This window comes from Emydura macquarii, unplaced genomic scaffold (genome assembly GCF_026122565.2).
Source record: "Emydura macquarii macquarii isolate MOO-44397 ecotype Brisbane River unplaced genomic scaffold, CSIRO-AGI_Emac_v2 contig_1644, whole genome shotgun sequence".
Lineage (NCBI taxonomy): Eukaryota > Metazoa > Chordata > Testudines > Chelidae > Emydura > Emydura macquarii.
This window is the reverse complement of record NW_027131781.1, coordinates 20,018,189-20,031,569: the sequence shown is the minus strand read 5'-3', so window position 1 is coordinate 20,031,569 and position 13,381 is coordinate 20,018,189. Positions and strand designations below refer to the sequence as shown.

General features: G+C 37.8%; 1 long non-coding RNA gene across 4 annotated transcripts in view; it reads left to right on the top strand.

Annotated features, from left to right (window-relative positions):
• The window catches only part of LOC137158174 (uncharacterized), a 126,818-nt gene extending 113,643 nt beyond the window's left edge, over nt 1-13,175 (top strand). For all 4 annotated transcript variants that reach the window (XR_010921315.1, XR_010921313.1, XR_010921316.1 and 1 more), the window contains one exon: nt 12,233-13,175. This is a non-coding gene — a long non-coding RNA (uncharacterized lncRNA). The remainder of the gene's footprint in view (nt 1-12,232) is intronic.
• The last annotated feature ends 206 nt before the right edge of the window (nt 13,176-13,381 follow it).

The window sequence follows — 13,381 nt, the reverse complement described above, 5'->3', positions numbered from 1 at the left end:
CAATGTAATTTTCTTTTTGAGTTACTGGTCTAGTGGATGGGGGGAAGCAGTAGACATGATATGTCTTGATTTTTTTTAGCATGGCTTTTGACAGTCTTACAAGACATTCTCATAAAATGTAATTGATATAAGGCAGGTGCACCGCTGGTTGAAAGATCATACCCAAAGAATAGTTATCAGTGGTTTGCTGTCAGATTGGGTCCTGCAATGGTCCATCTCGGATCTGGTACTATTAAATATTTTCATTAAAAGCTTGGATAATGGAGTGGAGAGTATGCTTACGAAATTTGCAGATGAAACAAGCTGGGAATGGTTGCCAGCACTTTGGTGGACAGGGTTAGAATTCAAAAGGACCTTGGCAAACTGGAAATTGGTCTGAATTCAACAAGATAAAATTCAGTAAAGATAAGTGTAAAATACTTCACTTAGTAAGGATAAATCAAATGCACAACTACAAAAAGGGGGATTAACTGGCTAGATGGTAGTACTGCTGAAAAGGGTCTGGAGGTTATAGTGGATCACAAATTGAATATGAGTCAATAATGTGATGTAGTTGTGAAAAAGGCTAATATCAATCTGGGGCATATTAATAAGAGTGTTGTATGTAAGACACAGGAGGTAATTGTGTTGCTCTGCTCGGCACTGATGAAGCCTGCTCTGGAGGACTCTGTCAAATTCTCAGTGCCACATTTTAGGAAAGAAGTGGAGAAATTGGACAGAGTCCAGAGGAGAGCAACAAATACGATAAAAGGTTTAGAAAACCTGACCTGTGAGGGACGGCTAAAAGAACTGGGCATGTTTAGTCTTAAGAAAAGAAGACCCCGGGGGAGGGAGGACACGGACCTACTAATAGAATTCAAATATATTAAGGGCTGTTATCAGACTCGCTGATGGGGGTGGGGAGGGCAATGGCAATTTGGGCAATTTAAAAGAGACCCTGGCAACTGGCCGCTGCTGCAGGTACCGCTCCGTGATCATTATATACGGTCTGTCACTTTCGCTCCATATGAAATTGATAAGTTTAGTAATCCTCTTCATGGCTTGCCAGCAGGCTCCCTGCTTAATTACAATAGACTCTGATCTAATTCTTGAAAGCATAAAACACAAAGTCAGCCATGCACACAAAAGCATTCCATTTAAAATTAATAACTAAAAAGGTAAAACAAAAAGCTCCTCATAGTCAATTTGCTGTTTTAAAAAAAAAAAGTCAGCAACCTCCAAACTGGGTCATTTAAAGGAATATAAAGATACCCCAAGGCCAGTAGCTACAACAGAGCTGCTGAAACTGTGATCTACTGTTATGATCAGTCTGCCGGAGCAGAACAAACAAGGTTTCCCAAACAGCCCATATGCTTGGTCCACTACAATTTTTCTTCACTACTAATCTCCCCTTCTTCCCTCCCCGCATGAAACTATACATCTCCTTCAGAAAAAATAGAAGCAAATATTTAATCACCTGAAGAAATCAATGAATGTAATTGATGCAAAACTAACACCTATATCAACATAACAAAAGTTCTAAACAGTTGCAATTATATATCTGAGAGGGAAGAACCCATTGATTATCACTGTGTTCTGATTTTCTTACTGGCAATAAAACTCCAGCACAATTAAAAACTTTCAAACAAAAATTCATAAAAGAAGAGAAAGGTATTGCAAGAGGTAACAGGAAAAAATATAGATTTAGTTAAAAATTAATAAGAAAACACCATCTGGTACCATGTCACTGATTCCCCCATATACCTGATACAGGCAAAACTCCCATTCCCTTCAACTATAGCCAAACAAGTTGGTGGCATGCAGGGAAAAAGCTGCATGCCCTCTGGGACTGATTCAACCCCCACTGAAGATAATGGGCTTTCCATTGACATTACTTGGAGTTGGGTCAGGTTCTAGATGCACAGTTATTTTCATATTTAGCACACAACATGCAGGACAACATATAACGCAAAACCTCCTGCTCACTCTGTTGATATCTACCAACTTATACCACAGCATTTGTTTTTAATATAGAACTACTGACTTCAAAAAGGTGTGTGATTTGAAAAAATATGGTTGGAGTCAAAGCTAAATGAGTACACTTGAAACCCTGGAAATATGTCAAATTACTATAGAAAAATATCAAATTTTATAATGCCGTTATAGAAATCAAAGGTATATGCTCATCTGGAATATTGTGTTCAGTTCCAATCAACCTATTTAAAAAAGTACAAAGTAGAATTTGAGGGCTCAGAGGGGAGTGCCCAAAATGATGAGAGGCATGGAAGGATTTTCCATAGAAAGAGAGACTGAAAAGACTGCCTGTTTTGTTTAGAAAGGAGAGGAATTGGAAAGGACATACGAGGTCTGATGGTTTAAGGAAAGGAAATCATACACTTCTGTTTCACATTTCTCATAACATAAGAACAAGGGGCCACGCAATGAAACTGAAATGCAGCATATTTGAAACCGGTAAAAGAAAATACTTTTTACACAGAGCATCATTAGCCTGTGGAACTTATTACCACAAAGTATCATTGAAGCTGGGCATGTGGTGGAATTCAAAAAAGAGCTGGGCATTTATATGAGAACAATCACAGTTACATTAGATCAGGTTGGAAAAATTAGAAGGGAGAAAAGTGCCTGAGCTAAAGTCTATTGAATTCATTGGGAAGACTCCCATCAACTAAAATGGGCTTTGGATCAGGCCTAAACCCTCCTGCTCCTGGTCATAAGCCATCAACTAATTGTAGGGAGCTAAGAAGAAACTTTCCATGTGGATAGGTTATTCCATAATTTTCCTCTGTGGTGTTTCTTACACCTTCCTCATTCCTTGCACCTGGTACTGGCCACTGTCGGGGACAGGATACTGAACTAAATGAGCCCTGCTGTGATCCAAAATAGCAATTCCTAGGTTCCTATTAATGCTGCTCTGATCAGAAAGAACATGTTCTGGGTAAAAACTGCACTTTGGTGTAGCAAAATGTAAACTCTGTGGCTGATGACATAGGAGAGGAAGAACATAGGAATAATCTGCCTAAGAGGCCTGTTCACAAAAATGAGATTTAATCAAGTCACATGATTGGAGTAATTCATGTAAAAGAAGTAATAAAACTAGAAGTAATAAGAACAGAAGCAAATAAACAGAAATGAGGAATTTCATATAAAACTGCCTTACATTCTAGGCATATTATCACAAACAATGAAAGCTGAATAAAAACAAGGGTGCCAAATACCATTAACACCTATCTTGATGCCACACACAAAAGAAATTTTACACTGGCTATTTTTTGTAAAGATCCAGTTCCTTTAATTGACAGACCAGGGAATTACAAAAATCTGCTGTCAGGACTAACTTAATATCTCTTCAGAAATGAGAACAAAAAATAGGAAACAGTGAAAAATAAAACCAATCAAGAATCAGATATTAGATAGTGTCAACAGTGCAGAATTATATGTAATATGAGGCAGAAATCTGTAAAATAAAAAGGCATGATACCACATACATCTGGGAATCATGGAAGTAATTTGTATTTAACAATGTTCTCTGTTAAAAATGTGATTTGAATGTCTTAATATTTGGATAAGTTAAATGTAACATTTTAGTAAATGTTTTATAAGATTACTGGGTAGGTAGAAATCAGCATAATTCATACTGTTGCCGTGCCAACTGTGTATATTTGTCCTGTGATGTTCTTCTTGATTATACCTTTATGAAACTTTAAATGTATCCATTTAAAATTTTGGTTGCTGGGATACCAGACTGAAGTTGGCAACTGTGATAACAGATCACGTTTTGTAAAAACTTCCTGTGGATTGAATAGAGGTGGCATTAGTCTAACTATATATCCAGGCGTCTCTAGACTAAAGGGAACAATCAGAAATGATTACAATTGTGCTAAAATAATTGGTGCAGCATCCTCCAAAAACTGACTGTCATGTGGCTGGCTGCTCTCCTCCACCTGCACTGGTGGAAGAGAGCGAAAACCAGCAGAACGAGGCAGGGAGGCATGGAAATGGAGAGCCATAGCTCATATGAATGATTCCCCTCTTCCCCTGGAGTCTACTGACGTTCCTTCTCTGTACACATGCTGAATATTTAGGCCTTTGTGGGTCAGAAGGGTCATGTCTAGGTGAGGAGAGGTGGCACTAGAGCTATACGTGGCATACTCCCCTCTGACTCCAATTGCCCATGACACTATACTTTTGGAGAGAGAAAGGGTTTAGGTGCAAGAAGAGGGATTAGCCAAAGACAGCCTGACTCCTGAGGGTGATGTGACAGGAAGAGGTGACAGCTTCCATTAAACCAGAGGATCTGTGGGATTCTGGCCAAGTATCTCAGCAATGTCTGTGCTTCTAGGCCACATCTCCCCCTTCTCCTGCCTTTTTACACCCCTTGCAAGGTTAGAAATCCTGGAAACTGAATTAAACCTTTTTGTCTGAGTAAAATGTGCAGGCAGGACCTATTGTTGGGAAAGCACTTTGCTGGTGAAAGGTGCTACAAATGGATCTTCCAATACACACCGTTACATTTTCAAAAGGAGAGGGTGTCACAAATCAGGAAGCCAGAAATGTATTTTCACCATGTTACAGAAAGCGAGTAAGGAATAACTGAGGTGTCCAAGCATAAAAAAAGAGGGGGTTGCTCAATAGAGGAGATAAAGGAGGAATGAAATGTAAAAGGAAATAAGAGCAGCATTACCTTGATACCATACAAGAGGAGGGAGATTAGGGTTCAAGACTGTGATATGGTTCACATATTGGTATTGAATAATCACATGGTCTCCAAAGATGCTACAGTTAAAACATTAATAGAAGCCAAAACACAACACAGCATTGATGCTGCTTTTTAAAGAAAATGTTTGTGACACAGTGCGAACTTCCAGACTGAGACTAACGTGGAGTGAAGCTTTCTTATATAAAAAATTACCACTGCAAAAATGTTTATTTGCCTTTCTATAGTACTCCACACCATAGTATCTGAGCATTTCCAAACATGAATTAATTTAACTTGACAACACCCCACAAGATAGGGAAGTGGTGAGCTGTATATTTCATTCAGCATCTATACATTAACATTTATTTATGATAGTGTTTTTTAAATTTCCCCTTTTGCTAGTACTCAAAACAAATGCTTTCTTTATCATGTAGATAATAGACTGAGACATAGGATCATTTTAAGAAACACCGTCTTTGGTATAATAGATTTGCATAGGCTCTGTATACCTCAGCTGTATGAACATTGAGGTTATTGTTGCAGGAATGTGTAATATATACATGCCAAGATAGCTAAATGTCTTAACCTTTGCTGCTGTCAAAAATTGTTAGGTCCAATTTTCAGAAATGCTGAGCACCTACATCTCCAAATGAAGTAAATGGAAGTTGTGAGTGCTGGACGCTTTTCATAAACAGGCCCATTGTGATTATAGTTTCTGGTCCTTGGCATGGACTTTTTTTTAATGACTCCCTCCACAGTCACCCACACTTTGTAAGTCTTTTTGAATTGTGGTAAAAGTAAATCAATTTGCTTGCAAAACCAGTATTATTCAAATCATGATTGATGACATTTCTTTTTCCCCGTTGGAGCACTTTCAGATCCTTTTTATGTAGACAAGGAGCAGAAACACTAATGACATAGTTCTGAAAAGGTTCTTTCCAGAGTTGGAATATGCCAAATTATTCACTGTTGATGCGGGCAGTATCCACAGTGCCTGGACAAGAATTAAATATTCTGCCAAAAGTGGCCTCTACATCGTGTATTCCCAGAAGATTTTGAATGTACTGTCCTACTCGTGCCATTTTGAGATGTGTAGTGATGTGCCTCCTTCCTCATCGGAAATAAGACATACATGACAAAGAAACAAATGTTTTTTTCCCCTTAAAACATTACCTTAACACAGTACCTAAATCTCGACTTTTTCAAGGATACTCAGTAGAGAATCTTAGATCTTTAAAAATAATATTAGGATGGGCCCTCTTTAGTGGAGTAATCCAGGAGGCATGTTTTCCTACAAATTTTGCACACAACTGGTCTGTGCAAAAACGTAGTCAAATTACCATTATCCCATCCCCCCACCCCTGCATTCCTGTTTATTTGCTTTGCCCTCCAATTGCATCTTTTCTTAAACTAAGATTATAAACCCTTTAGAGCAGAAACTGTCTTGTTGTGTCTAGTTCAATGGTGATTGGTTAGGGGCAATATAGCAGTAATTATAACAACAATAATTAATTTGTTACTGGCAATCTGGTGATACAACTTTCTGGTCTGGTTATTCCAAGAGGCATGTTTGTAGTGATCTGTTAGCAAGCACTGTGGATATATCCAATTCTATACCAGCTTAAGTATACCATTCAGTTAATACAGTATGCAAGCCCATGATGACTTTGCCCTGAATATGACTAAATTAGCTGTCAGTTATTATTTGATTGGTTATCAAAGGAAACTATAACTTTTCTTAGTATATGAAAAAGATCAACTTCCAGGATATTAATAATAGATATTGAAGAAAAAAACAAGAAGCTCTTTAGATTATTCTTAAATGGTTCTTCTCAAAGTCATGTTAAATTAGGATATTATTATTGTCTTTAATAATATTACCAGCATTATAGTCTGTCTGTTCTCCAATTATACCTTTGCATCATTGTTCTTTATGTTATTTGTACACTGCTTTTTATTATGAAATAACTTGATAGGATATCTGCTTGGGTCAAAACTTGAGCTGATTGAATTATATGGCATGTATTATAACAATATAATAATTTACCTAATGATGCTAACACTATTTTTCTCTTTGTGGACATTCTGTGATCAGACTGCAAGTTTCACTTATTTATATGTTCTCCTAATTTAATTGATGCACTTCTTTTGCAAATTTTTAAGGCTCTGTATTGATTGTGATCAGTTCACTGCAAGTACTCAATACTCAATATTTGAAATTTGAGCTGTGTAAGGGATCAAGCCAGTGAGTTAGATGGTGTCATTTCTGTTCCCTGTTTGGATAATATAAATCTTATTATTATGTTTTTGGTGTGAATACTGATTCATGTAAGTTTAAAACCCATTTTCTTACAGTACTCAAGCATACAAACTTAAAATTATTTTTATAGCAATGGTGCTAGTAAAATATTACTGCTTGAATGTCTGGGGAAAGTGAACACACAGCAATTTTCTGATCTATTGAAATATCTTGATTGTTACCAAACTATATATTGGGAAATAAAACTGGTATATTCAGTTGTTTACTGATTTTTTATTGCATGTGCTAAATTCAATCATTAAAAGGGCCCAGATCCTGGGCTGCATTCAAGGTGTGTTCAGCACAACTCAAAGGGTACCCAGTGTGAAGTACAGATGCCGCAGCACTGCTGTACTTAACATTCAGGTGTCTATCAACGCAAAGGACTCTTCTAGTAATCTGGGATCTATGGGGCATAGAGATGTTCTGGCCACATTCCCTTTCCTTTGGACATATTCCTCCACTGGTGATTATTGAAGGGTGGTGGCATAGGAATTGCTGCAATAGTTCTACATCACTGAGGAATTTTCCTATGCTACAGGAATCCACCACAGTCAAAACTAGCTTTCAGGCTGCTTTGTGCCACCTTCAACACATCAGAGAATCTGGACCAGTATTCATTAAAAATATTAAATATTTATTCCTACCTCTGGTTTGATATTTCTCCCAGTTTCTCCTGACGCCCTTCTGAACTACTAATTGCAAGGATACGTTGTAAAAAGCAGTGACCTTTCTTGATAGTTGCTATAAGCTCTCATCATTGATTCTTGTGTCATTGTTTTTTCATGTGCCAACGCTATTACAAAGATGTGATAGGTGGATCTTGGCAGATCTTGTGTCATAGGCTTTTATCAATTGCTTTTATTCTCCCATTTGGATTATAAATGGGCTGTTACAGTCATGCTATTTTAAATTCTCCCCTTTTGGTCAACCTTCCTCTCTGATTCATATTGGCTTTTACTAACAAGTATTTGTTTGGTGAAATTCTGTGTAATCTTCTGGGAAAGCACCCTTTAGCTGCCAGTGTAATGATTCTGTTATTCAGTGACTCTTAGCCATGGTCCTCATTAAAATAGCATTTAATGATTTCTTTAAGACAGTAAAACATGCTGATGGTGTTGAGTAATTTTCTTTGTGCAGTGTAACTTGTGGCTATTTACAGACATTAGCATTTTTTTAGAAGAAGCTACTTATCACTCTGGTTCTTAATTTATGACCTACCATTAAGACCAGCTATTCCAAAGTAGCATCTGGCTGAACCTTTACCCTGAATGTATTAATTTACTCTTGAAACCCTTGTATTAAGTAGTACTTGATTTCAGTGGAATTATATTAGGGGAATCCCTAACTGCTTTCTTAAGGCTTTTAAGTCCACATGTGTTGCTGTAGTGGCTCAAAGGGAACTTGAGAGAAGCCAAGGATCTGGCCCCTTGTTTTTGGCTACTATAGATTCTTTAGCTAAAGAATTACTTGATGATCTCCAGGTAAACTTTATTTTTTTCCAGCAGGAAGTTTATCTTTATGTAGATTTGCTGCTTTTTAATTGTTACCCTATATAGTGAAGCATTTGGATGTTGTTCTTGCCATATCCTTCTGTACTTTATTTCACTTATTCCAGTAATGTGTAATGTACAATTTGTGACACTAATTTCTTTGTTTTCTCTTGGTTGCTGTTTTGGTAAAGGAATTCATTTCTTATGTTTCCGTCCGAAATTCTTTAAGGGCCCATTGCTTCATTTGAATTGAATTTCTTATTGTTCGAGTCCTTTTGCCAACACGTCTGGATATTTATTTCACTGTTCTCTCGAGTAAGCGTCTTCCCACTGTCTTGCATCCCATACTGACACATGGAATACATATTTATAAATACTGATCTTATGATTCTTTCTACTGTATTTTAAATGGGTATGTGTGGTTTCTTCCCATGGAAAGACTGATCTCTCCTGACAGTAAACAAGGCCAATATCATCCTATTTCTGTCTGTCTATAATCTAAATAGCTTAGTTTCCTATAAGCAGAAACCATGTGGAGTTACTCCAGATTCTGACATCAGTTTCATTCACTGATATAACTCTGGAGTAATTCCACATGGAATTGCTTCATATTTGTGTAGCTTAATACAGAATTTGACTCAGTGTGCACTTATTACTGGAGCTGTCCCATAAATAATGCAAAGTCATTTCAAACATACACGAGCAATTCTATCTAAGGTGAATAGAGCAGGACCTAGTATGATTCAGACCTCCGACAGCTCCTTTTCTCATATGGTGAAGGAGGTCTTTTAACATCTTAAAACAAACAGCCACAGTAAGACAATGATGGTTCTCACAGGAATCACCAAACTGCATCAGACCAATGGTCTATCTAGTTTAGTGTCCTGTCACCAACAGTAGGCAGTATGAGATACTTCAGAGAAAAGTCCAAGAAACCTTGCTTCAGGCAGGGTTAGGTGAGGTACTGATCCATCCTGCTGAACAGTTCATCTATTCATCACCATCTGTGAGAATCCAGAGGATGATCTTTTCCACTCCAGTCAAACAGTTTCTAGCTGGCAGTAGAATTCTAAAATAAGTACCTTCAATCCACGTGTTGAATCCCCATCTTGGCAGAGAACAGTACAGTCATATGCATCTGTTTGCATTGAAAGATATAAAAACATAGCATGCTTTTTTCTTTCCCTTAATGAGTACAGTGAAAAGGTTTATATTTCCTTATTTCTAAGGATTCACATAAAGAGAGAGCAAAATTTGATTAGCTTAAAAATCAAGCTAATTTTTTCCTTTAATAACATCATGAGAGGAAGATTGGTCCTCTTTTTTACACACAGCTCATCCTTAATTGTCTCAGCAACTCAATTCAGCTGTCAGCATTGTTTATGTCAGACAAAGCCTGCTCCATTTTCCAGTGTATGCCACCTAAAGCAGAATGGATTTAAGTATACAATTAGAATTAGTTAAGTAAGATAATGTGCCTTGCTTGGTCTGCATCCATCCTCTGCCCCAACAATTGAGCAACCAAGAGTATTTTTGTGGGGGACAAGATAGCCTGGGAATGGTCATTAGGATACTGAGCCTTTCATCTCTTTGCTGTTTGTTTGAACTATGGCTGCACAGGTAGATTTTTAAAATTATGACCATATATGATGGCTGATCTGTGGATTGTATGAATTAAATTGATGGTCTCAATCTAGTTCCTAAAGAACATGGGCTAGATTTAAGCACTCTTTCATGTGCTATGCTTCCATCATGGATGCAGATTCTAAGGTACATTTGTGAATTGGGCACACACTTTTGAAAATTTGATCCCAAATGTCCACATGGAAACCCCTCCACATAAATTGAAACTCTACTTATTGGCATTCTTGTAGACAGTCTCAGCAGACATACCAACAAATGAATGTGCAGAGGGCTAATAATTTGTTCAATCTTAGAGGACAAGATTCTCACAAGTCAGAATTTAGGCATTTGGTACATTGGCGTGGGATTGTGGGAATGCTTGAATTTCCTCTGTGTACTTTTTCTTCTCTTTTAATAGGTAAAATAGAACGTCATTTTCCATTGCAATCAATCTACCATGGATTAAGTTAGCGACATTATAAAAAGCTGTTTACAGATGTTGCAATACTGTGGGCCAAATTTTGTCCATACTCCCCAATCTTTCTTTAGACTATTAACACTTTGTGGCCAGGATTGTTTCTTTTCTCTTTGTACATCACCCAGCATGATGGGGCCCCACTCCTGATCCATGCACTATCATAATATAAATATTTACTACTATTGGTGAAAAGGCTACAGGAATCCAGGCAGGGGGTTCCTACCTTTCTGTGTGCTGTAGCTTTGTGCTCTGCAGGGGCTCCTCGCACACCAGCAGGTGGGGAGGTTCCTAGGCAAGGTGCAGCAAATGTATCCATGACTATGCAAGTCCCCTGTGAAGTAAGCAGCACAGCAACCACTGTGTCCTTTGTAAATTCCATGCAATATGGGCAGCTGTAAAACAGATCCAATGTAGCCTTGTGGCCTGGGACTGATGAGGGAAGATTCAGCAACCCTGACAACCATGAAACCTTCCTTGCTCATAACCTTACTTGTGATGTTCCAAGGGAGAAGGATGTACCCCAGATTTTAACCATAATAAAGATAAAACCCAAATCCCCTTCAAGACTGGACAGATGGAAAAACAGAATGCTATATCACTTCCGCTATTCTCCAAATGGTGGTTCGTGATTATTATGCTCTTTAGTCAGCCATTGTACTCTGAAATGGATAATAAAAGACGAAGAATCATTGCATGTTGTATTAAATAGTCTCTGGAGTACACTTCTATGTAGGGTTCATTTATGTCCTTAAAAGGAGATCGGTTTTAGTTTGCTGTTATGGTGGATGTTTAGTGGTTTTATTGCATCGATGTAATTACAAATTATGTTTGTTTAGGACAGAGTCTGTTTTATGTATTTTTATTCATGGTTGTATTGTCTTTTTCACAAGGCTAATGCCATAAGCAAAATAAAACTCAGCTGTACATTTTTATAATAGGTTAGGCTATCAGTTGACAGAGTAAACAAGTCTACTTGCTATCTTCACTATCATTGAAAACTATTTAAATGTAAATAAAATCTTACAATAATTTCAGTGTAGTTAATCCAAGTTGGATGGCTTCACTTAGGTTTTTTTTGTCATGGTTGCTCGGAATGTCATCATGTTGCTACGTTCTGCCATCAGAGGACACTCTGAGTCTCCATTCATTCATTCCACAAAAAGATATCTGCACATGACATTATCTGTATAATGACATCATTAATGGTTTATCTGCAGCGGCCTTGCAGGAGCTCAGACAATACTGTATCATAACGTGATCTAAACGTTAATGATAGTCCTTAGTGTTATGTCTTTTGTTCACGTTTCTACTGCCACTCTACCATAATGAGGTGTGAAGAGATTAGACATCTCTGGCTGCAGTTTTCCTTCTAACCTCACTTTTTGCACAGTTCACTGTATATTATATGTGGTTCTCTTAAAAAATAAAATCAGCTAATTCGAGATGTGTGGAATTCTGACATATTTTGGGGGTTGGAGGAGGCTCAAAAAAAAAAAAAAAAAAAAAGGATTGAATGTGGTTGTCTGATACAGCATGAGCACAACTGAAGGATTTGTAATGGTATAACTGGTCCATAATCCATAAAGTAGAAGGGATTTACACAATATACTAAAACAGATTTTCAAAATCTACTTTCTAAACAGGCATAAAAGGCATTTTCCAAGCTACCAGAAATATGCCTGAGCTACCTGCAGGACTGCTTTACTCTCCATGATCACAGCATCCTACAACATTTGTGTTCCGTGGAACAACAGAATGGTCAAGCACAGCAATGGATTTGTAATCATGGGATATGGAGCCTTTTTGGCATCAGGTCCTTCTCTATGGAATTCACTCATGAAAGAGAGCAGTATGAGTCTTATTCCTAAATCTCTGTCTTCAGAATGAAATGTGAGTCTCATTCTTTGTCTTAGCTTTCACTAATGGGTGTGGAATGAAGAGGGAGAGAGAAGGCGGCAAACCCCTGCTAATAGGGAAAGGGGAGGAAGGGAAACAGGACCTCCATTTTAAGTACTACTCTGAAAGCTGCTGAGACACTGTGGATATGACCATAGTATAGCTAGATAGGTGGATATGCAGATAGATGATACAATGGGCCCTTATTACTGTTAAATCTAAATTAATCTGCTGTAGCTAAATTAGAAGGAGCAACAGCAATATAAAAGAGCCACATTAAGAAGTCATCTAAATGGTCAAGTAAACAAGACCCAGGATCCATCCCTGCTCCTATCAAAGCCAATGCACATTTTATCACTCAGGATCTCAGTTAAGCTTCTTTGGCCCCACCCTGCCTTCAAAGTTCTTATAACCACATATGGGAACACTGAATTTAGGAAATTATCCCTGCTTTTGTATTCTTTAACTTGACTTTTAAAGTGGCCAACTGTTTTTCATGTTGGCTCTTTTTATAGATATCGAGGCTTTGATACAGTGGAGCTGTATTTTTGTTCCCCCACTCTAACTTGACTGCTTTACAACATGTGAAATGTTTTGGATCAGAGCTCCCTTTAGTAGAGAGGAGCTAAAATCAGAGGCAGTTGAGGATTGCTTCAAATTCTAGGTCAGATCTGAAGCTGGAGCGATCTAGTTCTGGTTGAGAGATGGCCGAAATTTCCAGAGAATGGCTATCCTGAAAAGATTTCTTCCCAAGAATGTGGAACCCTTCTCATGAGGTTTCTCCCATTCAAAATGGTGGACATTTCTCAAGATCAATTGATTTAAAGACATTTCCACCATTTGGTGCAACAAATTTGCAAGAACAGCTTACAGTTTTCAGCACCATCAAACCCTGA